The 24,295-nt window shown below is 46.0% G+C and overlaps 1 protein-coding gene across 1 annotated transcript in view; it reads left to right on the forward strand.

Moving 5' to 3' along the window:
* LOC149451034 (uncharacterized) overlaps positions 1 to 24,295 on the forward strand; it is a 177,054-nt gene that overhangs the window by 109,893 nt on the left and 42,866 nt on the right. The gene's annotated exons all lie outside the window — the stretch shown is intronic.

The raw sequence follows: 24,295 nt of genomic DNA on the forward strand, positions 1-24,295 counted from the left end.
GACAAAAAGCAGAAAGGGAAAATGCAGTTGTTCCCATAAATGAGACTTGAAAATAATTTGTTACTAGAGTTTCTTCTTTTTGTTACTATTATGTTAATCCACGGGTGGATAATTTAGTAAGCTGGTTAGAAGGATTGGGAGGAGCGAGTTTTCCCCGGGAAGGAGGGAATGACACAATGTGTATGGATATGATGAATGGTATGTGCCTGCATGAGCAACCACAGGTGGAAGTTTGGGGAAAGGGAGACCCAGCTTGGGACAAGGATTATATGTTTGAGGGAGGTAAGAATTGGTTGACATATGTACCAGGATATAGAACCTTAATTGCAGCAAATATTCCTGTGCCACCACCACCCTACAAACATAAAGAGGTTAATTCAGTTCCACCAACTTCCCCACAGATAGCCCCGTTATATCCATCACTTCCCCACAGATAGCCCCATTATATCCAGCGCTTCCCCACAGATAGCCCCGTTATATCCATCACTTCCCCACAGATAGCCCCATTATATCCAGCACTTCCCCACAGATAGCCCCGTTATATCCAGCACTTCCCCACAGATTGCCCCGTTATATCCAGCACTTCCCCACAGATAGCCCCGTTATATCCAGCACTTCCCCACAGATTGCCCCGTTATATCCAGCACTTCCCCACAGATAGCCCCGTTATATCCAGCACTTCCCCACAGATAGCCCCGTTATATCCAGCACTTCCCCACAGATATCCCCGTTATATCCAGCACTTCCCCACAGATAGCCCCGTTATATCCAGCACTTCCCCACAGATAGCCCCGTTATATCCAGCACTTCCCCACAGATAGCCCTGTTATATCCAGCACTTCCCCACAGATAGCCCTGTTATATCCAGCACTTCCCCACACTGATAAAACAGAGGATGATGAAGACATCATCATGTCAGCAGTCCGAGTTAGAAGACAGCGCAGAGCAAATGAGAGAGAGGCAGAAAGTTCACATGATAAAGGTAAAACAGAGGAAGAGGAGGAAAAGAAAAAGAAAGTTGAAAGAAAGGAAAAGAAAGTAGTGGAGGTAAGTGATAGGGTTATGAGGTCCAGTGATGAGCCAAAGGAAGAGAAGGGAAGAGGATTGGGGCCGGTAGAAGAGGAAGAGAAAGTTAGATCAGCTTACCCATTTATGACCGTGGGGGATGAGCTGATTTTAAAGGCATTAGATGCAAAGGAATTAAATGCTATAGTACAAGGATGCCCCAATCCCAGGAAGTCTCCAGGGGGGAGCAGTATCCTGGTTAAAAAGAATGTGTGTAGGAAGAAATTATACGATGGAAGATTGCAAGTTAATTGTAGAAAAGATATTGGGAGATATTACAGATGAATTTGAATGGGATAACTGTCCAATATTTAACAATGAGGATAATACTGAGTTGGGACATAGGGCGTGGTCCACAAAGCAGGGTGTGGATAAATATCCCCTGTGATCTAGGGAGCAGAGGGATGCAGCGTGGGAGGAAGTTAAACCGGAATTGGTAAGGCTTTACAAGCAGAGGAAATCATTTGCTCCAATTGTAGCATGTAGACAAAAAATTACTGAAACTGCCACAGATTGTATTAGAAGGTTTAAAAAGGTATGGCTGGAAGGAGGGATGGATGTAAGTGATGGGTCTCACGCCTGTTATAACTAATGCGTTTAATGCCATACTTTCAGGCCATACCTTTAACTCAGATACAGTGCAAGCCAACATTTCTATGATACCCAAGCCGAACTCAGATAACACGCAATGGTCCAATTATAGACCAATCTCCCTTCTTAACGTAGATGTTAAACTCCTAGCTAAAATTCTATCTACTCGCCTCAATACATGTATTGGATCCCTAATCCACAATGATCAGGTCGGCTTCATACCAACCCGACAAGCGGGGGACAACGTCAGACGTGCATCCCTTTTAGCACACTTAGCCAAAACTCGCAATATTCCTGCTTGCTTCTTGTCCTTGGACATACGGAAAGCGTTCGACACTGTCTCGTGGCCATACCTACACTATATATTGCGCCGATGGGGTTTTGGGCCGCATTTCTTAACCTGGATCTTTTCTCTCTACCAGGGCCCTTCGGCCAGGATCAAATACTTAGGGCATCGATCTGCTCATTTCCCAATTATGCGTGGCACCAGACAAGGTTGTCCCCTATCCCCTCTGCTTTTCGCATTAGCTATAGAACCGCTGGCCCTATTGATTAGGACTGACCCGGATATCCGCGGACTTGAGATAGGAGGCACCACACATAAACTGTGCTTATTTGCAGATGATGTCTTACTTTTTCTCACCTCCCCCTTAACATCCACACCTACTCTTCTTCAGCTACTTGATAGGTTTGGGATGCTCTCGGGCCTCCAAATAAATCCCCAGAAGTCACTTGCACTTAATATTTCGCTCCCACCCAATGAACTTAACCATCTAAAATTGATCCTGCCATTCTCGTGGTCGCAAGACTCTGTTCCCTTTTTGGGTATAAAATTCACCCCGCATATTTCAGGTCTCTATACAGCTAACTACATTCCTATGCTAGCTCGTCTAATGGCACTAATGACCAAATGGTCCTCCCTTCCGTTGGCTTGGCTGGGCAGGATAGCTGTTGTGAAGATGTCGATCCTCCCCAAAATCCTTTACCTTTTCAGAGTTCTCCCTATCCCAGTACCTTCTCACTACCTTCGCGTATTGCAGCGCCGTATTTCCTCCTATGTTTGGGGTAAAGTCCGCCCCCGTGTTCCTTGCTCTACTCTATACCGACCAAAAATTCATGGTGGTCTGGGCCTCCCTGAAATTAGCAAGTATTACCAAGCGGCGCATGTAGCACAATTGCCAAAGTATCATGCTACCAATGAAACCCTGCAGTGGGTCATTCTGGAATCCATTGAGTGCGACCCCTTTAGTACAGGAAACCTTCTTTGGCTGAGACGTGTTGATCACCGCACGATTGTGAATCCCATTACCTCGCATTTTTTGTCCCTCTGGGATAAACTGAAGTCCCGTTATCTCCTACAATCACCACATAATCCCCTCCTTTCCTACCTTCGCAATCCAGCCTTCCCCCCAGCCTGGTCCGCACCACACGTCTTTGCTCACTGGTCTACAGCTGGTCTCACCCAGACCCGACACTTCGTATGCAGGAATAAATTCAAATCCTTCGCCTCACTATGTGAATCCCATAACCTCCCTGCCTCTGAGATATTCAGGTATCTGCAGCTGAAGCATTTCTTTGCTCCGTACACAACGGCACATAACCCAACACCTACTTTGTCACCTTTTGAGCGAGCTTGCCTCACGGACCCCCATAGACGGGGCCTCATCTCCTATTTATATTCCCTCTTCACAACTTCAACTACCTCAGCGTTCCCCTCGTATACAAATAAATGGGAAGTGGATTTAGGACGGCAAATTGACCCCTCAGATTGGGACCTTATTTGGTCCAATACCAAGGAGTCATCACAGAATATTGTGGCCCTGGAGACCAATTACAAAGTTTTGACCCGCTGGTACCTAGTCCCGGCTAGAATTGCGAAATATACCCCTGATTACCCCTCAGTTTGTTTCAGGGGCTGCACAGACCTGGGTACTTTTTTCCATATTTGGTGGGATTGCTCCATCGTCCGTGCATTTTGGGTTGAGGTTTTTAAAATATTATCTACACTCAGTGCCGTAACCCTCTATCCCGATCCATTAATCGCGCTTCTTAACCTGCGACCACCTGGCATCGCTAAGGCGCATTTCAAACTTATTCTACAAGTCACCACCGCAGCCAAGCAGGTTATCGCTAAATCATGGAAATCAACCTCGTTGAGTATGACTGCAGTTTCGAATAGGGTCACTCAGGCAATGATTCACGCAAAAATAGAAGCCACTATCCTAGATTCCATCCCTAAGTTCAAGAAGATTTGGAATCCCTGGGTAGAGCATTTCCTTCCATCCAATTTTGATGACTCCCTTCTCAATCCGTAATCTGCATCTTTTGTTTGATGGTACCATTCCTTAACCATACTGCGGGTTTCCCCCTTCTCCCCCTACTGTGCAGCCGTATGCCCCTTCCCATCCTTCCCCCCCCCCCCCATTTTGTTAGGCCTTAACTGCCATTTGATAGTCCTCTTTATTAGTGATGCCTGACTTTGTATTATTGGGTTTCTTACTGTGCAATTAATGTACACCTTCAATGACCCATACTTTTGTTTATTATTTTATACTGTTCCATGTTAAAAAATAAAATTGTTTGAACACGAATTTAAGTGATGGGGAAAGTGAATCTATTTTTATCCAATCATGGATGAATGGAGCCCTGCCCCATGTTAGTTTAGCGATTAGACAGCTGTATGGTGCTTGGCATAAGAAGTATGGGACCCCCCTGGAGATTTCCTCGAGTAACACCAAATCAATAGGAATAGAGGGAAAAGAAACACCCACTAGCAGTACATCTCCCCTCCCCGTACAGGCAAAGGATGGACAGGTCTGGTATCATAGATTTCATGTGCTCCCACATTGCCCAGTATCCCTGTTAGGCCAAGATTTGTTAGCTGCTCTTAAAGCTGTGATGTCTATCACAGAAGAAGGCAAGCAACTGGACAAACCTTTTTTATTTTGCCCAGCTATAGAGCGGGATTTAAGTACACTTCCTGAAAAGTTATGGGCTAAAACTGCTACAGATGCTGGATTTATTGATTGCACACCATACAAAGCCACCCTGAAAATAAAAAACCCAATGGTGAGTGGAGATTAGTACAGGATCTAAGGGCAATTAATGCCAATTGTACCTGTAGTCCCAGACATACCAACCTTGGTGAATGCCACACCAACCAACGCCACACATTTTACAGTAATTGATCTATTAAATGCATTTTTAGTGCCCCAGTTGACAAGGAGACACAGGCATTATCTGGGTTTTGTTTTTTGGAAGAGAGGCTAACCTGGACCCGTCATCTGCAAGGCTATGTAGATTCACCGGTAACATATACCATGGCCAGTAGATCCATGCTTAATGACTGGGAACCCCCTCCATGGTTCAGTACTCATCCTGTACATGGATGACTTACTCCCTAGTTCTGTAAATGCAGAGACATCTAGGGCTGATTCACTGTCATTGTTACAGTTTCTGGCTGATCAGGGACAAAAGGTTTCCAAGAAAAAGATCCAGGTTGTAGTACCACAAGTAGAATACCTAAGATTTGTATTGTCTGAGGGTCAGAGGGGGCTGAGCCCACGGAGAGTGGCAGCAATATGTCAACAACCAAAACCAAAAACTAAGGTTCAAATGCAATCCTTCCTGGGCATGGTAAGCTATTGCAGACAGTGGATTCCTGATTGTTCCTATTATGACAATGTACTATGTGAGGTGACACTAAAGGATCAGCCAGACTGTGTCAATTGGACACCACCATTGGTGCAGGCATTTGAGTATCTGAAATCAGCACTTGCTTTGCCTCCTGCATTAGGGATACCAGATTAAATGTTTACATTTGTATTGTCAATCTGCATGTAAAACCATGGCGGCAGTACTAGCTGAGGAGCACGGAGGTGCCATGAGGCCGGTAGCATATTTATCAAAAATAATGCCCATCCCGGTCCAGGGCATGCCGGGGAGTCTCCAAGTTTTGTCTGTGTGCCTTGGCAGTAGAAATGGCATCTACCATAGTTTTGGGGCACCCTTTGATTCTACACACATCCCATCATGTCCTACATGTACTAAAAAATATTAACACTCAGCACAAGTCAGCACAACGTTTGGCAGGGTGTGAGGTAATGTTAACATCCACAACTAACCTCTCAGTGAAATGCAGCCCTTCCACATCAGGACCATCATTGTTGTTGGTTTTTTTTTGATCTCCACAAATCCAAACCCTCACCTTACTGCGAGGAACATAATTGTATAGATGTTATTCAAGCAGACACTTCTCCAAGGCCAGCCATGCAGGAAACCCCGATTTCTGGGGCTCCTAATGTCTTTGTGGATGGATCATGCACACGTCCTAGTGACACCACGTATGTCACAGGATATGCTGTTGTGGAACCACCAAATATCATTGAGACTGGATCTATCCCACACCCCAGTGCACAGGCCGCTGAGCTTGTGGCTCTCACAAGAGCATGTACTTTATATCAAGAACAAGATGTCAACATCTATACTGACTCCAAATATGCTTTTGGGGTGGTACATGATTTTGGACGAATCTGGCAACGCCGCAGTTTTACTACCGCAGATGGCAAGTCAATATCCCATCATTCACTGATTCAGGACTTGTTGGCTGCACTCCAACTTCCAAGATGGATAGCAGTTATCAAGGTACAAGGCCATACTAATGCTATAGACCCAATTGCAGAGGGAAATGCTATGGCAGATGCAGCTGGAAAAGCTGCAGGGCAATTGCATAATCGATAATATTTAACTATGGTGATGCTGTCTACCCCGTCCCTACTGTCAAATGAACTTTTGAATACATTACAGGACCAGGCTTCTGAAAATGAAACTGAATTTTGGGCCAGCAGAGGGTTGACACAAGACAAAAATGGTCTTATGTCAAAAGAGAGGATTGTGGGATTACCACAAGATGCCGCTGTGTTGTTTATTCAAAATTTTCATGGAGTGGGTCACAAAGGTAGACATTTGGTGGAGCAGGAAATGCACAAATATTTTTTGTGTATGGTTTCTACATGATTTGCATGATTCTACATGATGGTTCTACATGAACCATCTTAGGGTGCCAGGATGGGGGGGGGAGGGGTAAAATATGAACATGCAGCCACTTGCTGGGGATTTGTATATTTAACAATGCTGCAGACATGTTATTTCCCCCCACACTGCCCACCGCTATACAGCCGGGAGTGTGAGGACTTTAGTAAATCTGAATGTCGGCTGTCATGTGGAAGTGATACAAGTGGCTGTGAAGTCGCCTATCATTCCCACCACTGAGATGTGCCCCTCCCCCTGACACCATGTTGGACAGCAGAGCCCGGTGCTGTCATGGTGGGTGTCACTGGGAAGGACAGAGGGAGCTCAGCGGACCTCCTATACACAGACCAGGACGTGACATGTACATTGGAGTGCCTACATAGGAACACAGTGACCCCCACACACGTTACATATCAGCGCACACGCCGGAGGGAGAGCAATGATTGGAGCACCAGTGCTCCTGTGTAACTCTATACTGATGACCTGGAGGGGCTATTAAAGCGTTCCAAGTGCACACAGTGTTACGGCTTGACATGTTGGGAATCCCATTTCCTCGGCACAACCTCATCTTTTATATTTCACCAGAAAATAGGTCATGAATTGCATTTATGTGCTCAGAAATAAACGTTACTATATTGTTCCTGAAATGTTGCCTTTCATAAACTGTTGTGCTAATATCATGTAACATAGAAAATGACAACTCCCAACATTGTATTATATAGGGTGTCTGCTATCAAAGAATACATCAGATTTGGGGTTTAGTGATCTTCAGGAATAAAATGATTTTTAATAGGTGTAAACCAAAAAATAAAAAAAAATCTCTAGGACTCCATGGACCCCTTCATTCCACGCCGTCTCCAGGAACCGGGAAACCACAGAGAAGCCAAGTGTCCCCTGACTTCCTCTCCAGGCTGGGATGTCACTCTGGTCGGACGCCACCTACAGGGGAAGAAGCAGACTGCACCGGCCTACATCTGCTCTATGCTTTGTCTGATCAGGATGGCGGCCATTTCTCCCTGAACACAGAGCGCCCTAAACACGAGGTAAACGTGGTGCAGCATTGAGCCCCGTCCAGCTGTAGTGTAGACTTTGACAGGCTGCAGGCAGCGGGGCTGGACACTGTACCTGTGCCTACCAGGTGTATTATAATGCCAGCATTGCACCCACAGGGGCCGGACCCCCCATGTACAAGGGGCCTAAGAGATACCATCAGCTTGTGTCCCATTCCACCAGACTCCTAGAACTGGAAGAGGACATTTTTGGGGGGATGTTTTGTAGAAGAACCCAGACCACGGTATTGTACGGTGAAAATATCATCCAACTTTATTCATCATATATATGTGACACTTTAACAACAGAAGGAAAGAGATAGATTGTTTACATTTCAAGGATCTATTTATACCATTTATATCATCTATGCTAAGAAACTGATTAACATATGACACACCCCTCATTAATACCAGCCCCGCCCACTTATGTAACCCTCTAAACATCCAAATCCCTGTAACTTCCCAGAAGACACTTTCATCTTTTATCCATAACAAGCTGATTGGGTACAAAAGAACCCCGAGCCCCTCCTGCTCATTCCCACACAAGTCCATGTCACCATCTACAAGGTGAGAGGACCTGAAGGAGAACAAGACCATGACCACCAGGACCATCGCCTGACTGAAGCCATGCTCACATTTCTTTCTAATGCTGCTTCTATGGTCTACTCAGATACAGATTTGGCAGATGTACATTCGTGTCTTCAAGGAGCTGATCAAACATGATCTGTGCTTGACCATCTTTTTTGGGGTCCAGAGGTGACATTAGGGGTCTGATAGACCTCTTGTGTTTCTTTAAAGAGGATCTGTGACCAGCAATATGTTATCACATGCGAGGCTATTAACCCCCTATATGGCAATAATAAAGTTCAGAGAAAGAAAAGTGTAAAGTAACACACTGTAAATGAAAAAACACACAAAACACATTTTAAAGCCCCCAGTTCCCGTATACATGAGCAATTGCAAGGGTTGGGTGCGGTTATGTAGGAAAACATCAATCACACTACACATTGTACATATCTCTGCACACACCAGAGGGAGAGGAATAACTCTAGGGCCATCATTCATGATTCACTATATAAACTGATGACCTGTAAAGGCTTTTAACCACTTCCAGACCGGACACTTTTACCCCCTTCCTGACCAGGGCAATTTTCAGCTTTTAGCTCTATCACACTTTGAATGACAATTGCGCGGTCATGCAACACTGTACCCAAATGAATTTTTTACCATTTTTTTGAGACAGATAAAGCTTTATTTTGGTGGTATTTATTCACCACCGGGATTTGTATTTTTTTGCTATGTAAATGAAATGTCCATTAATTTTGAAAAAAAGTGGGTTTTTTTAAAAAATTTTACAAATAAATAATATTTCATCACAAATCTTAGCCAAAATGTATTCATTTATCTTTTTAGTAAAAAAAAAAAAATCCAAATTACTTTATAAGCAAAAATTATAATTTTTAAACATTTTTTTTTACATTTCTATTTTATTTTTTTATATTATTTTTTTTTTTTTTTTTTTTACATACTGACACCCTAGCAGTGCAGTGTCACCATGGTGACACTGTACTACTTGTGGGAGGTGATGAAGATTTTTTTTTTTTTTTACACCGATTGCTTTTACACCCATATAGGATGTAAAAGCAATCATTTCTCTTTCTCTCTGTGTGTATTCCTGCACTCATTGAGAAGTACTGAGTGAGCTGTGATTGGTCACAGCTTGTCACATGGTACAAGGCTTTTGTGAATAGCCTTTTACCATGTGACCTCTGTGATCATTCACAGATTTCACACGTAGTAAGCAATGATGTCACAAGTGACATCTTGCTTACTACTTTGCATGTGATCACTGATTGGCCAATCGGTGATCACATGATCGGGACCTCGTACAGAGGTCCCATCCGACGATCGTGTTTCACTGTGTCCTGAGGACACAGCGGGCACCGGATCGCGGTGCTACGCGCTCCCAGGGAGCGCGCACAAGCAGGGTGCGAGGAGGCCGTTTATAGACGGCCACCCGACCCTGCAGTGCCACCGTCCGGCCGTTTATATACAACGGCCGGACGGGAAGTGGTTAAAGCGTCCCCTATGGACAATATTTGGTACTGAAGTTTGTCACCATTTCACAAGCACATGACATTTTAAAGCTTGACATGTTTGGTATCTATATACTTGATGCCAACCTCATCTTTAATTTTTCATCAAATTGGGTCACATATTGTGGTTTTCTAAACTGGAATTATTATTAGTGCTTTTTTACTGAAAATATGCATTTTATAGACAGTTGCGCTAATATTGTGAGACAAAAAATTTTAACCACCACCATTTTATTCTCCAGGGTCTCTGCTTTCAGAAAATAAAAGGGGGCTTTAAATAATCTTCTGTTCTAACAATGTGAATGTAATCATGTGCATAAACAAGCAAAATCAACTGGCAGCGAAAGACACAACAGCAACAATGTATACGATTATTATCAAATCTATAGTAGCAACTAATGGCCTAAGAAGCAAAGCCACCATATTATTCAACCAAGTTCCAACTAAACCCATCCAAGAAAATGGATCCCACTTCCCCCCACCCAGGTGACTGTTGGAACTCCTTTACCTTGTGTAGATATCTCCTTCTGAGATCCTCATGATCTAATATAAATGTACAACACTCTCTGACACCAGATTGTAGACTCTGCCTTGATCTTCCGAGAGATAGTCAGCCACCCTGAAGTTCTGTGACACCACCTTAGGTGATGGAGCCACTTCTGCTGTCAGCTCGGCTATACCATCAATGGTGTCATTGGTTATCTGATCCATGACTCCAGTACACCGGTTCATCTTACTCATCTTAGATTACTTAGATTCCCCATCCTGTCTATGAAGGGCTCACTGCATAAAACATCTCCACTCCAGAGAAAATGTTTCTTCTCACTGGAAGGCCAGGGGAGTATTGGGAGAAATTGAGGCTTTCCCTTACAGATATGGGGGAGGGGCAACATTACCTAAAGTACAGCTATGGGTGGAATTGAGGGAAGCCATTTTAGGGTGCTCCTTCCACACAAGAAGCAATGTATCTGGAAGGACTAGGAATCCATTGGACCAATGGGGATTAAACATTCTGCAATACATTGAGACACCATGAAATGTTACTGGCCTGTGATTGGCTTTCCTATTGTTAGTGAAGTGAGACTCCCCTTGTCGGTGTCATCAATGGAAAGAAACCATGTGAAATGTTTCCCCCCAAATCCAAAAAGTTGACCCCCTTGGGTAGGTACCCATCCTACTATTCCTAAAAACTAGTAGTTGGAAGTCAATATAAAGCACTTTATACTGTTTTAATTGATTATATATATATGTACGTATTTTTTCTTTTTTCTATTTTTGTATATGCATTTTGTAATAAATTTTGGATTAAACCTTGTTGTTAAAAGTAAATGTGACCGACTTCCCTGTTGCCAATTACATGCACAGTCTATATAGCCGACGTATACAGGGTTGTTAAACAGTGGATATAACAGTTACATGTTTTCACACAAACAACATCACAATTAGCAACAATGTCTCAATTTGATCAATACAGCTGTCCGTAATGATAGCTATAAAGGTTTGGCCCCAAAAAGATGGCCGCAACCATACATACTTCAAGAAAATGGCGCCAAACTATTATAAAAGAAGTCCAGGCACGGTGATTGTCCTATCACATCCCCCGGAAGAAGCCACGTGACCCTGTGGCGCAACGCATTGGGGAGGGGCAATGACGTCACCACGGCAACCCAACTTCAGTAACGGCGGGTATAGACAGTGTGTGTAGACACACGGAGGAAGCCTGTCACATCCGCATTTAGCGGTTTTATCTATTACAAAGCGCATTGAAATTATTGACATGTGAGGGCATATAGAGGGCATTAAATACATCTTTTTATTAAAACGATAAGGCACCAAATATCTCTTCTTTCTTCCACTATACTAACGAGGAGAAAAATAGGGAGATGGAGCCACATCCAGCATCAGAAGGAAGCAGAGATCATCATGTCCATACAAGCACATTAGAAGTGACCAATCCAGGAAAACCCAGGGGAGGTCCAAAGGATCTCATCAATACAAACCTCTTAAAAGCTGTGTCAGCCCAGCAATAGGCTAACAAGAAGGTGAGCCCATAAAAGGGTCAATATTCAAGCAAGGATTTATTTCTACAGTTCCTTATATACAGCAATTACTATTGTGGACACGAATAGAATACTCCGCTATTATTCATAGACTTTGGACACCATTTCATTTTTACATTCTTTTTCATCTTTTCATTTTCAAAATTTTGTGATTATATTTCATTTATATTTTTTATTTTTATTTGTTTTATATATTTTTCTATTATTCATATTTATTATTCATTTCTTATTTAAAAACAAAAATTCACACATATATATCCAGAAAATCTTTTTGCTGTACTTTATAAGGATTTCTCTTATTTTTTCATATGTGAATTATTCATGATAAAATCCAGCCAGTGTTTATTAATAACAATCTAATATATAATTTATATAGATATACCTTATTGTAAGGGCGCGGCCCTATCTATTAACTTACATTTTATCATCCTACTATTCCTGATAGGAGTTTGTAGTCCCTGCTACTACAGGAAACATGCGGGCGATCATTTACACCTTTTACAGCAGGACAGTAAATATCAGAACACAATTCAAACATCAGACCAACAGCAGGAAGTCTGCTAACTGAATGTGTAATGCAATCTGTCATTAGCATTCCCAGAGTTCCCTCTGCAACATAGTTGTATCAGCTGTTGGTCCTGTCTGTAGATCTGTTATTTTCCCACCTTCTGTAACAGGGTGACAACCCTGATCATTCTGCAGGAACATTACACAGCAGCGTTGTCACCCTGTACAGGGAAGTCTTAGATAGATTATAAGTAAGACACACAACAAGTAAAGCCCAACTTCAGCTAACGCTTCTACAGCAGTTACAGCAACAGGTTCTCTATAAGGTCCAACCCCCCATATGAATGACAACTGACAGTTGTGAGCACCCCCAGCAGTGTTATAGGATTTGCCCCGACCCCTCCAACTGCCATTTTTCCCAAAAGACTTGGCCTTCTACAGGAAGTAGAGAAAAATATCTACTGGGAGGGACAACAAAAAAATAAAAAATTAAGAGACTCGGAAAAACAAAACCTGCTCTGCTAATGACAGATTTCATTATTAATGTCATTATTGATTTTGCCCATAGTTACACTTTGGTGCCAACGTTGTAATATTTCCAGGGAGAAGAAGTTTTCTTTACAAACTTTACACCAAAAAGAGATGTGTGCACTCAGAGTGATTATTGTGAACCCCAATCAGAGGAATGTCAGTCCCCCGGAAGAAGTGGTAGGAATATGACCGCACACTCAGCACTTTGTAAGTTCAGATCTCTGGCAGTTGTATTGTGTGATTAGTCTATGGAGAGGAGTAATATCTGGAAAGAGAAAACATGGAACAAGGATTTCTGATCTTCACCTGATGGAATCCCATTTGGCAGAACCACATGGAACACAAGTGGCCAGCTGGGCTTACGTTTTACTGCTGAATACATCCCCTAAATCAGCAGTAACTCAGTATTGGAAGGCCTGCATCAGCTTGGGATGTTGTTTTCTCACTGAACAGAGACTTCTTTCTAGCTGGTGTCACAGCCGCAGACCTGCCTGAAAGGTTGTCACCCATGAGAGGATATCCTACAACTAGAGATGAGTGAATCGAAGTAGCCGAAGTGGAATTCGAGTCGAATATCGGAAAAATTTCGATTCGCGCCGAATCCGAAAAATAGCCTAATTCGGACGCGCGAATCGAAATTTTTCCGAAAATGGCGGCTGACATGTGCGGCGACGGAGCGGAGATGTCTGGGAAGGCGCGCAGACAAGGCGCGCTGACCCATAATGCATTCCTCAACGACATGTGATCGCATCAGCCAATCAGCAGCCAGCCAGCCAGCTAGCACTGTGTAATGGTCGAGCTATAAATAGCGGCCATTTTGGAATTCTTCATTTGCCTGCAGTCATTGAACAGAGGCAGACCGCTCTGTATTAGGGACAGAGTTAGGGCCACAGAAACGATACTTGGGGACAGAGAAACGATACTTAGGGACAGAGAACTATTACTCAGGGACACAGAATTGTTAATGAGGGCCACAGAATCGTTACTTAGGGACAAAGAAACGCTAGTTAGGGCCACAGAATTCATACTCAGGGACAGACAGAATTGTTACTGAGTGCCAGAGAATTGTTACTTAGGGCCACAGAAACATTATTAGGGCCACAGAATTGTTACTCAGGGACAGACACAGAATTGTTACTGAGGGCCACAGAACTGTTACTTAGGGCCACAGAATTGTTACTCGCACAGACACAGAACTGTTACTCGCACAGACACAGAATTGTTACTGAGGGCCACAAAACTGTTACTTAGGGCCACAGAATTGTTACTCGCACAGACACAGAATTGTTACACAGGGACACAGAACTGTTACTGAGGGCCACAGAACCGTTACTTAGGGCCACAGAATTGTTACTCGCACAGACACAGAATTGTTACTCGCACAGACACAGAATTGTTACTGAGGGCCACAGAACTGTTAGTTAGGGCCACAGAATTGTTACTCGCACAGACACAGAATTGTTACTGAGGGCCACAGAACTGTTACTTGGGGCCACAGAAACGTTAATCAGGGACACAGAATTGTTACTGAGGGCCACAGAACTGTTACTTAGGGCCACAGAATTGTTACTCGCACAGACACAGAATTGTTACACAGGGACACAGAACTGTTACTGAGGGCCACAGAACCGTTACTTAGGGCCACAGAATTGTTACTCGCACAGACACAGAATTGTTACTCGCACAGGCACAGAATTGTTACTCGCACAGACACAGAATTGTTACTCAGGGACACAGAACTGTTACTGAGGGCCACAGAACTGTTACTTAGGGCCACAGAATTGTTGCTCGCACAGACACAGAATTGTTACTCAGGGACACAGAACTGTTACTTAGGGCCACAGAACTGTTAGTTAGGGCCACAGAATTGTTACTCGCACAGACACAGAATTGTTACTCGCACAGACACAGAATTGTTACTGAGGGCTACAGAACTGTTACTTGGGGCCACAGAAACGTTAATCAGGGACACAGAATTGTTACTGAGGGCCACAGAACTGTTAGGGCCACAGAATTGTTACTCGCACAGACACAGAATTGTTACTCGCACAGACACAGAATTGTTACTGAGGGCCACAGAACTGTTACTTGGGGCCACAGAAACGTTAATCAGGGAAACAGAATTGTTACTGAGGGCCACAGAACTGTTACTTAGGGCCACAGAATTGTTACTCGCACAGACACAGAATTGTTACTCGCACAGACACAGAATTGTTACTGAGGGCCACAGAACTGTTACTTAGGGCCACAGAATTGTTACTCGCACAGACACAGAATTGTTACACAGGGACACAGAACTGTTACTGAGGGCCACAGAACCGTTACTTAGGGCCACAGAATTGTTACTCGCACAGACACAGAATTGTTACTCGCACAGACACAGAATTGTTACTCGCACAGACACAGAATTGTTTCTCAGGGACACAGAACTGTTACTGAGGGCCACAGAACTGTTACTTAGGGCCACAGAATTGTTGCTCGCACAGACACAGAATTCTTACTCGCACAGACACAGAATTGTTACTCAGGGACACAGAACTGTTACTTAGGGCCACAGAACTGTTAGTTAGGGCCACAGAATTGTTACTCGCACAGACACAGAATTGTTACTCGCACAGACACAGAATTGTTACTGAGGGCCAAAGAACTGTTACTTGGGGCCACAGAAACGTTAATCAGGGACACAGAATTGTTACTGAGGGCCACAGAACTGTTACTTAGGGCCACAGAATTGTTACTCGCACAGACACAGAATTGTTACTGAGGGCCACAGAACTGTTACTTGGGGCCACAGAAACGTTAATCAGGGCCACAGAACTGTTACTTAGGGCCACAGAATTGTTACTCGCACAGACACAGAATTGTTACTCAGGGACACAGAACTGTTACTGAGGGCCACAGAACTGTTACTTAGGGCCACAGAATTGTTACTCGCACAGACACAGAATTCTTACTCGCACAGACACAGAATTGTTACTGAGGGCCACAGAACTGTTACTTGGGGCCACAGAAACGTTAATCAGGGACACAGAATTGTTACTGAGGGCCACAGAACTGTTACTTAGGGCCACAGAATTGTTACTCGCACAGACACAGAATTGTTACTCGCACAGACACAGAATTGTTACTGAGGGCCACAGAACTGTTACTTGGGCCACAGAAACGTTAAGCAGGGACACAGAATTGTTACTGAGGGCCACAGAACTGTTAGGGCCACAGAATTGTTACTCGCACAGACACAGAATTGTTACTCGCACAGACACAGAATTGTTACTGAGGGCCACAGAACTGTTACTTGGGGCCACAGAAACGTTAATCAGGGACACAGAATTGTTACTGAGGGCCACAGAACTGTTACTTAGGGCCACAGAATTGTTACTCGCACAGACACAGAATTGTTACTCAGGGACACAGAACTGTTACTGAGGGCCACAGAACCGTTACTTAGTGCCACAGAATTGTTACTCGCACAGACACAGAATTGTTACTCGCACAGACACAGAATTGTTACTCACACAGACACAGAATTGTTACTCAGGGACACAGAACTGTTACTGAGGGCCACAGAACTGTTACTTAGGGCCACAGAATTGTTACTCGCACAGACACAGAATTGTTACACAGGGACACAGAACTGTTACTGAGGGCCACAGAACCGTTACTTAGGGCCACAGAATTGTTACTCGCACAGACACAGAATTGTTACTCGCACAGACACAGAATTGTTACTCAGGGACACAGAACTGTTACTGAGGGCCACAGAACTGTTACTTAGGGCCACAGAATTGTTACTCGCACAGACACAGAATTCTTACTCGCACAGACACAGAATTGTTACTCAGGGACACAGAACTGTTACTGAGGGCCACAGAACTGTTACTTAGGGCCACAGAATTGTTACTCGCACAGACACAGAATTGTTACTCGCACAGACACAGAATTGTTACTGAGGGCCACAGAACTGTTACTTGGGGCCACAGAAACGTGAATCAGGGACACAGAATTGTTACTGAGGGCCACAGAACTGTTACTTAGGGCCACAGAATTGTTACTCGCACAGACACAGAATTGTTACTCAGGGACACAGAATTGTTACTCAGGGACACATAATCGTTTAATTAAAGAGTATGTCAGACAACATGCAGAGGAGTGGCAGAGGAGGCAATGTTTTAGGAGCGAGCAGACGTGGCAGCAGAGGAAGGGGTCGAGGCAGCACTATTCGCAGCCAGAGGCCAGTGCTCCCGGTGTCATCCAGTACAGTGAGGAAGAGCTAACAGAGGGCGGTCAGGAACGGGGGGAGACATCCGCCTCTTCAGCAGCCAGGCGAAGAAGTAGTGGCGAGGAGAGTGGCTCAGTAGCCGGTCTAGAGACAGGTCTGTCTCCTGACCCACACGCAGCCGAGGGGGCTAGTAGTGAGGCGGAGACCCTAATTGATGATGATGAGGCTGATCGCACTTGGCAGCCTCGTCGTCATCAGGCTATTGCTTCCGCATCATCAGGAGAAGAGGGTGGCAGCTTGGCAGCGAGCAAAACAGTCGGTGGGTTGTCTCCATCGCCACACTCTGCCATGTGCCACTTTCAGGTCTCCTCACACACTGCTGGTGTGTTCCATTTTTTGTCATAGGGTGCTGGCAGATTACGGGCCTCCCATAGCTGCTGCCAGGCCCCTAATCTGCCATGGGCCCCTATACCGCCTCCTCATGCTGCTGCGAAGTCCAGAGTCTCTCATGGGTCCCTGTACGGTCTCCCATTGCTGCTGTCTCCATCGCCACACTCTGCCATGTGCCACTTTCAGGTCTCCTCACACACTGCTGGTGTGTTCAATATTTTTGACATAGGGTGCTGGCAGATTACGGGCCTCCCATAGCTGCTGCCAGGCCCCTAATCTGCCATGGGCCCCTATACCACCTCCTCATGCTGCTGCCAGGTCCAGAGTCTCTCATGGGTCCCTGTACGGCCTCCCATTGCTGCTGTCTCCATCGCCACACTCTGCCATGTGCCACTTTCAGGTCTCCTCACACACTGCTGGTGTGTAGAATTTTTTGACATAGGGTGCTGGCAGATTACGGGCCTCCTATAGCTGCTGCCAGGCCCCTAATCTGCCATAGGCCCCTATATACCGCCTCCTCATGCTGCTGCCAGGTCCAGAGTCTCTCATGGGTCCCTGTACGGCCTCCCATTGCTGCTGTCTCCATCGCCACACTCTGCCATGTGCCACTTTCAGGTCTCCTCACACACTGCTGGTGTGTAGAATTTTTTGACATAGGGTGCTGGCAGATTACGGGCCTCCTATAGCTGCTGCCAGGCCCCTAATCTGCCATAGGCCCCTATATACCGCCTCCTCATGCTGCTGCCAGGTCCAGAGTCTCTCATGGGTCCCTGTACGGCCTCCCATTGCTGCTGTCTCCATCGCCACACTCTGCCATGTGCCACTTTCAGGTCTCCTCACACACTGCTGGTGTGTAGAATTTTTTGACATAGGGTGCTGGCAGATTACGGGCCTCCCATTGCTGCTGCCAGGCCCCTAATCTGCCATGGGCCCCTATACCGCCTCCTCATGCTGCTGCCAAGTCCAGAGTCTCTCATGGGTCCCTGTACGGCCTCCCATTGCTGCTTTCTCCATCGCCACACTCTGCCATGTGCCACTTTCAGGTCTCCTCACACACTGCTGGTGTGTAGAATTTTTTGACATAGGGTGCTGGCAGATTACGGGCCTCCTATAGCTGCTGACAGGCCCCTAATCTGCCATAGGCCCCTATATACCGCCTCCTCATGCTGCTGCCAGGTCCAGAGTCTCTCATGGGTCCCTGTACGGCCTCCCATTGCTGCTGTCTCCATCGCCACACTCTGCCATGTGCCACTTTCTGGTCTCCTCACACTGCTGGTGTATTCCATTTTTTGTCATAGGGTGCTGGCAGATTACGGGCCTCCCATAGCTGCTGCCAGGCCCCTAATCTGCCATGGGCCCCTATACCGCCTCCTCATGCTGCTGCCAGGTCCAGAGTCTCTCATGGGTCCCTGTACGGCCTCCCATTGCTGCTGTCTCCATCGCCACACTCTGCCATGTGCCACTTTCAGGTCTCCTCACACTGCTGGTGGGTTCCATTTTTTGTCATAGGGTGCTGGCAGATTACGGGCCTCCCATAGCTGCTGCCAGGCCCCTAATCTGCCATGGGCCCCAGTACCGACTCCTCATGCTGCTGCCAGGCCCGTAATCTGTCATGGGCCCCTGTTGTCGCTTGTTGGCATATTCCGCTCGTTCAGATGCTTCTTCTCCTGCTACTCCTCTTCACGGATTCCGTCAGCAGTCTTTCTTGGAATCCGTTTCCAAGAGACAACAGTTTGCGAGCACGCACCAGACGGTGCAGAAGCTGAACATCCTCCTGACCAAGTTGCTGCTGCCAGGCTCGTAATCTGTCATGCGCCCCTGTACCGCCTCCTCATGCTGCTGCCAGGTCCAGAGTGTGTCATGGGCCCCCGTACCGACTCCTCATGCTGCTGCCAGGCCCGTAATCTGTCATGGGCCCCTGTACCGCCTCCCCATGCTGCTGCCAGGTCCAGAGTGTGTCATGGGTCCCTGTACGGCCTCCCATTGCTGCTGCCAGGCCCGTAATCTGCCATGGGCCCCCGTACCGACTCCTCATGCTGCTGCCAGGCCCGTAATCTGCCATGGGCCCCTGTACCGCCTCCTCATGCTGCTGCCTGGTCCAGAGTGTGTCATGGGTCCCTGTACGGCCTCCCATTGCTGCTGTCTCTATCGCCACACTCTGCCATGTGCCACTTTCAGGTCTCCTCTCACTGCTGGTGGTTTCCATTTTTGTCATAGGGTGCTGTATGGCCTCCCATTGCTGCTGCCTCCACCGCCACACTGTGGCTCCACACTCTGGTTTTGGCCCCGTGACTGCCCAAATGAGTGAAGTGTGCGGTGATTCTAAGATCGACGGCACTCATCTGCATGTCATACTGACTGACAGTATTATTTCTCTTCCCCAGCAGACTCCAAGGGCATTTAAATTAAAGGTACAGTGTTCTGTACTAATATTAAGTCTCTCTGAAGCCTAGAAACACCCTTTTTTAAGTTAAATTCACAGCGAATATATTCGACTCGAATCGAAATTTTTCCACGAATTCGCCGAATCAGTCGAATCGAATTTTTGAATACTTCGCTCATCTCTACCTACAACCTCACAAACACCCCCTTTCCTCTCTATGATCACAATCTCATCACCTTCACAGTCTCCTCATCTTCAAACACTTATCCCTCCAATCAGCAATCACCTGCAGAAACCATCACAACCTGAACCCTTCTCCTTTCCACTCTGCAACTGACCAACTCTGACAGAATCTCTCCCCTGTCCTGCCCTGACCTGGCCACTGCTGTCTACAACAGTTCACTTTCATCCACATTAGACTCACTTGCTCCTCTAACATGAAGCATCAGGCCCCGCCCATTACAACCTTGGCAGACTGACCACACCAGAGATCTTAAACGACATAGTCGTGTGCTGGAGCGAATGTGGCGTAAAACCAAATCTCACCAAGCATTCACCCGATATAAATCTTCTTTCTTCACATACAATTCCTCCCTCCATGCTGCCAGACAAGCCTACTTTGTCACTCTCATCAATACCTTGTCATCCAGTCCTCGTCGTCTCTTCTCTACTTCTAACTCTCAACTTTCTCCACTTCCACCCAGTACGTCACTCACTGCTCACGAGATTGCAAATCACTTCAAAAACAAGATTGATGCAATTCGTAGGGACATCTCCACTGCACAGACATCCATCCCACTCAGCATACCTTATACTAAACCTCCCTCAACACTTTCCTCTTCTGACCTTGCTACTACCGAAGAGGTCACTAAGGTTTCCTCAGAAGCCCGTCTCACTACCTGCCCCCTGGATCCTGTCCCCTCACAACTACTACGGTCACCCTCTTCTTCCATCCTATGCTCCCTCACTCACATCTTCAATCTCTCCCTCTCTACTGGTCCCTTCCCCTCCTCTCTAAAGCATGCGCACATCACTCCCATACTCAAAAAGCCCTCCCTGGACCCCACCAACCTGAACAACTTAAGACCCATCTCCCTGCTGCCATTTACCTCTAAACTATTAGAACGCTTAGTCTACAATCGCCTGAGCTCCTCCCACCTCACTGACAACAACCTTCTCGACCCTTTACAGTCTGGCATTCCCTCACTACACTCCACTGAAACTACCCTACTAAACCTCACTAATGATCTACTAACTGCTAAAACCAATGGCCACTACTCCGTACTCATCCCAACCAATGGCCACTACTCCGTACTCATCCCAACCAATGGCCACTACTCCGTACTCATCCCAACCAATGGTCATTACTCCGTACTCATCCCAACCAATGGTCACTACTCCGTACTCATCCCAACCAATGGTCACTACTCTGTACTCATCCCAACCAATGGTCACTACTCCGTACTCATCCCAACCAATGGTCACTACTCCGTACTCATCCCAACCTATGGCCACTACTCCGTACTCATCCCAACCAATGGCCACTACTCCGTACTCATCCCAACCAATGGCCACTACTCCGTACTCATCCCAACCAATGGCCACTACTCCGTACTCATCCCAACCAATGGCCACTGCTCCTTACTCTTACTACATGACCTCTCTGCAGCTTTTGATACGGTTGACCATCCCCTCCTCCTCAAAAAAACTCCAATCTCTTGGCCTCCAAGACTCTGCGCTCTCCTGGTTCTCCTCCTACCTATCACAGAGCTCATTCAGCGTTACCTTTAACTCTGCCTCCTCCTCTTCACTCCCTCTTTCTGTAGGGGTCCCTCCAGGTTCTGTCCTTGGACCCCTACTCTTCTCCATCTACACCTCCTCCCTTGGTCACTTGATAAACTCCCATGGCTTTAAGTACCATCTCTATCCTGATGACATACAAATCTATCTTTCTACCCCTCACCTCACCCCTTCAGTCTCCTCCTCACCTCACCCCTTCAGTCTCCTTTCGCATTACTACCCTACTAAGTGACATATTGGCATGGATGTCACTCCACTTCCTCAAACTCAATCTTTCCAAAACTGAGCTCTTTGTATTCCCCCCAGCCTGTGCCCCCTTCCCTGACTTCTCCATCAAGATCAATAACACAACTATCAGTCCCTCCCCTCATGCCAGGGTGCTAGGTGTAATCCTAGACTGCCATCTGTCATTTCAGCCCCAAATCCAATCACTGTCCAAATCTTGTAGACTTCACCTCCGCAACATCTCCAAGATACGGCCGTTCTTAACCTCGGAAACCACTAAGCAACTTATTCACTCCTTTGTTATATCACGCCTCGACTATTGTAACTCCCTCCTCATTGGCCGACCTCATTGCAGGCTATCCCTTCTTCAGTCTATCATGAATGCTGCTGATATCCACCTCACAAACCATTCTGTATCAGCCATCCCTATCTGCCAATCCCTCCACTGGCCTCCATTCAGTGTCCTCCACCAATCCCTCCACTGACCTCCATTCAGTGTCCTCCATCCCCCTCTGCCAATCCCTCCACTGGCCTCCATTCAGTGTCCTCCACCTCTCTTTGCCAATCCCTCCACTGGCCTCCATTCAGTGTCGTCCACCAATCCCTCCACTGGCCTCCATTCAGTGTCCTCCACCCCCCTCTGCCAATCCCTCCACTGGCCTCCATTCAGTGTCCTCCACCTCTCTTTGCCAATCCCTTCACTGGCCTCCACCCTCTCTGCCAATCCCTCCACTGGCCTCCACTAAGTGTCCTCCACCCCTCTCTGCCAATCCCTCTATTGGCCTCCATTCAGTGTCCTCCACAAATCCCTCCACTGGCCTCCATTCAGTGTCCTCCATCCCCCTCTGCCAATCCCTCCATTCAGTGTCCTCCATCCCCCTCTGCCAATCCCTCCACTGGCCTCCACCCCTCTCTGCCAATCCCTCCACTGGCCTCCACCCCTCTCTGCCAATCCCTCCACTGGCCTCCACTCAGTGTACTCCACCCCTCTCTGCCAATCCCTTCACTGGCTTCCCATTGCCCAATGGAGAAAATTCAAGAAGATTTGACTTCAGAGTAAAAGCTTTAACACATTCAGAACACTGATATGACTTCTCTCCAGTGTGAATCCTCTGGTGTGTGATAAGATCTGACTTCTGAGTAAAAGCTTTATCACATTCAGAACACTGATATGGCTTCTCTCCAGTGTGAATCCTCTGGTGTGTGATAAGATATGACTTCCGTGTAAAAGCTTTATCACATTCAGAACACTGATATGACTTCTCTCCAGTGTGAACTCTTTGGTTTACTATAAGGTCTCTCTCGCTTATAAAAGTTTTGCCACATTCAGAACACTGATATGGCTTCTCTCCATTGCAAGCCTTCTGGTGTGTGATATATTTTCTCTCCATTGTAAAATCTCCAAACAAGTAGTTTGAAATGACTCCTCTTATGTATACTGGGGTTGGACTTTATTGTAAAGCCATTGTCACATCCAGAACACTGAAATTACTTTTCTCCTGCTGGATCAATGTGGAAGAGGATCCAAACCATGACTTTTAGAACACAGATATGACTTGTATCCCGTGTGAATCCTCCAGTGAACTGCAGTAAAGACTTTCAGTCAATTAAGACATCGATATGTCTTGTTTTCTATGTGACTCAGCTGTATTCATGAAGACCAAAATGTCCTAAAACTTGGTTCATCAATCTACCTGTAGAGAAAGAAAAAAGAATTCTATATAAAGGGCTACATAAAGTTGCTTTCTATTTTTAATGTTCATTACTAAATATATCTTATGAATAGAAAGAATATGTACAGCATTATCTACAGTATTTTTTTAATCAAATAGATTTTATTAATAAAGTTTATAAGTGCGCACAGTATTCCCAACATTCAGCCCAGACAATGGAGTCATACATTCTCATGTATAGGCAGTTGTGGCACTGTTACAGATCATACAGAACAATAACTTGCTTTGTCTATGGTGTCACTTTTACCTTTTATAAACAAATGAACAGAGAAAAGAAGAAACAACCTAGAACAATTCAGCTGTACACGGCAAGTAACTCCCCCCAGTACATACATAGATAGCTGACACTGATCAATGAGGCCTGTGTCTACAGGATCATACCCCAAGTATGGGTCTCCAATGTAGTTGGCCTCAGAGACTCCGCTCTCTCCTGGCTCTCCTCCTATCTATCACAGCGCTCCTTCAGTGTTCCCTATAACGCTGCCACATCCCCTTCACTCCCTCTCTCTGTCGGGGTTCCTCAAGGTTCTATCCTCGGACCCTTCCTCTTCTCCATCTACACCTCCTCCCTTGGCCAATTGATAAACTCCCACGGCTTCTACTACCATCTCTATG

Source organism: Staurois parvus, unplaced genomic scaffold (genome assembly GCF_062004578.1).
Source record: "Staurois parvus isolate SC_StPar_1 unplaced genomic scaffold, SC_StPar_1.0 ptg000551l, whole genome shotgun sequence".
Taxonomy (NCBI): domain Eukaryota; kingdom Metazoa; phylum Chordata; class Amphibia; order Anura; family Ranidae; genus Staurois; species Staurois parvus.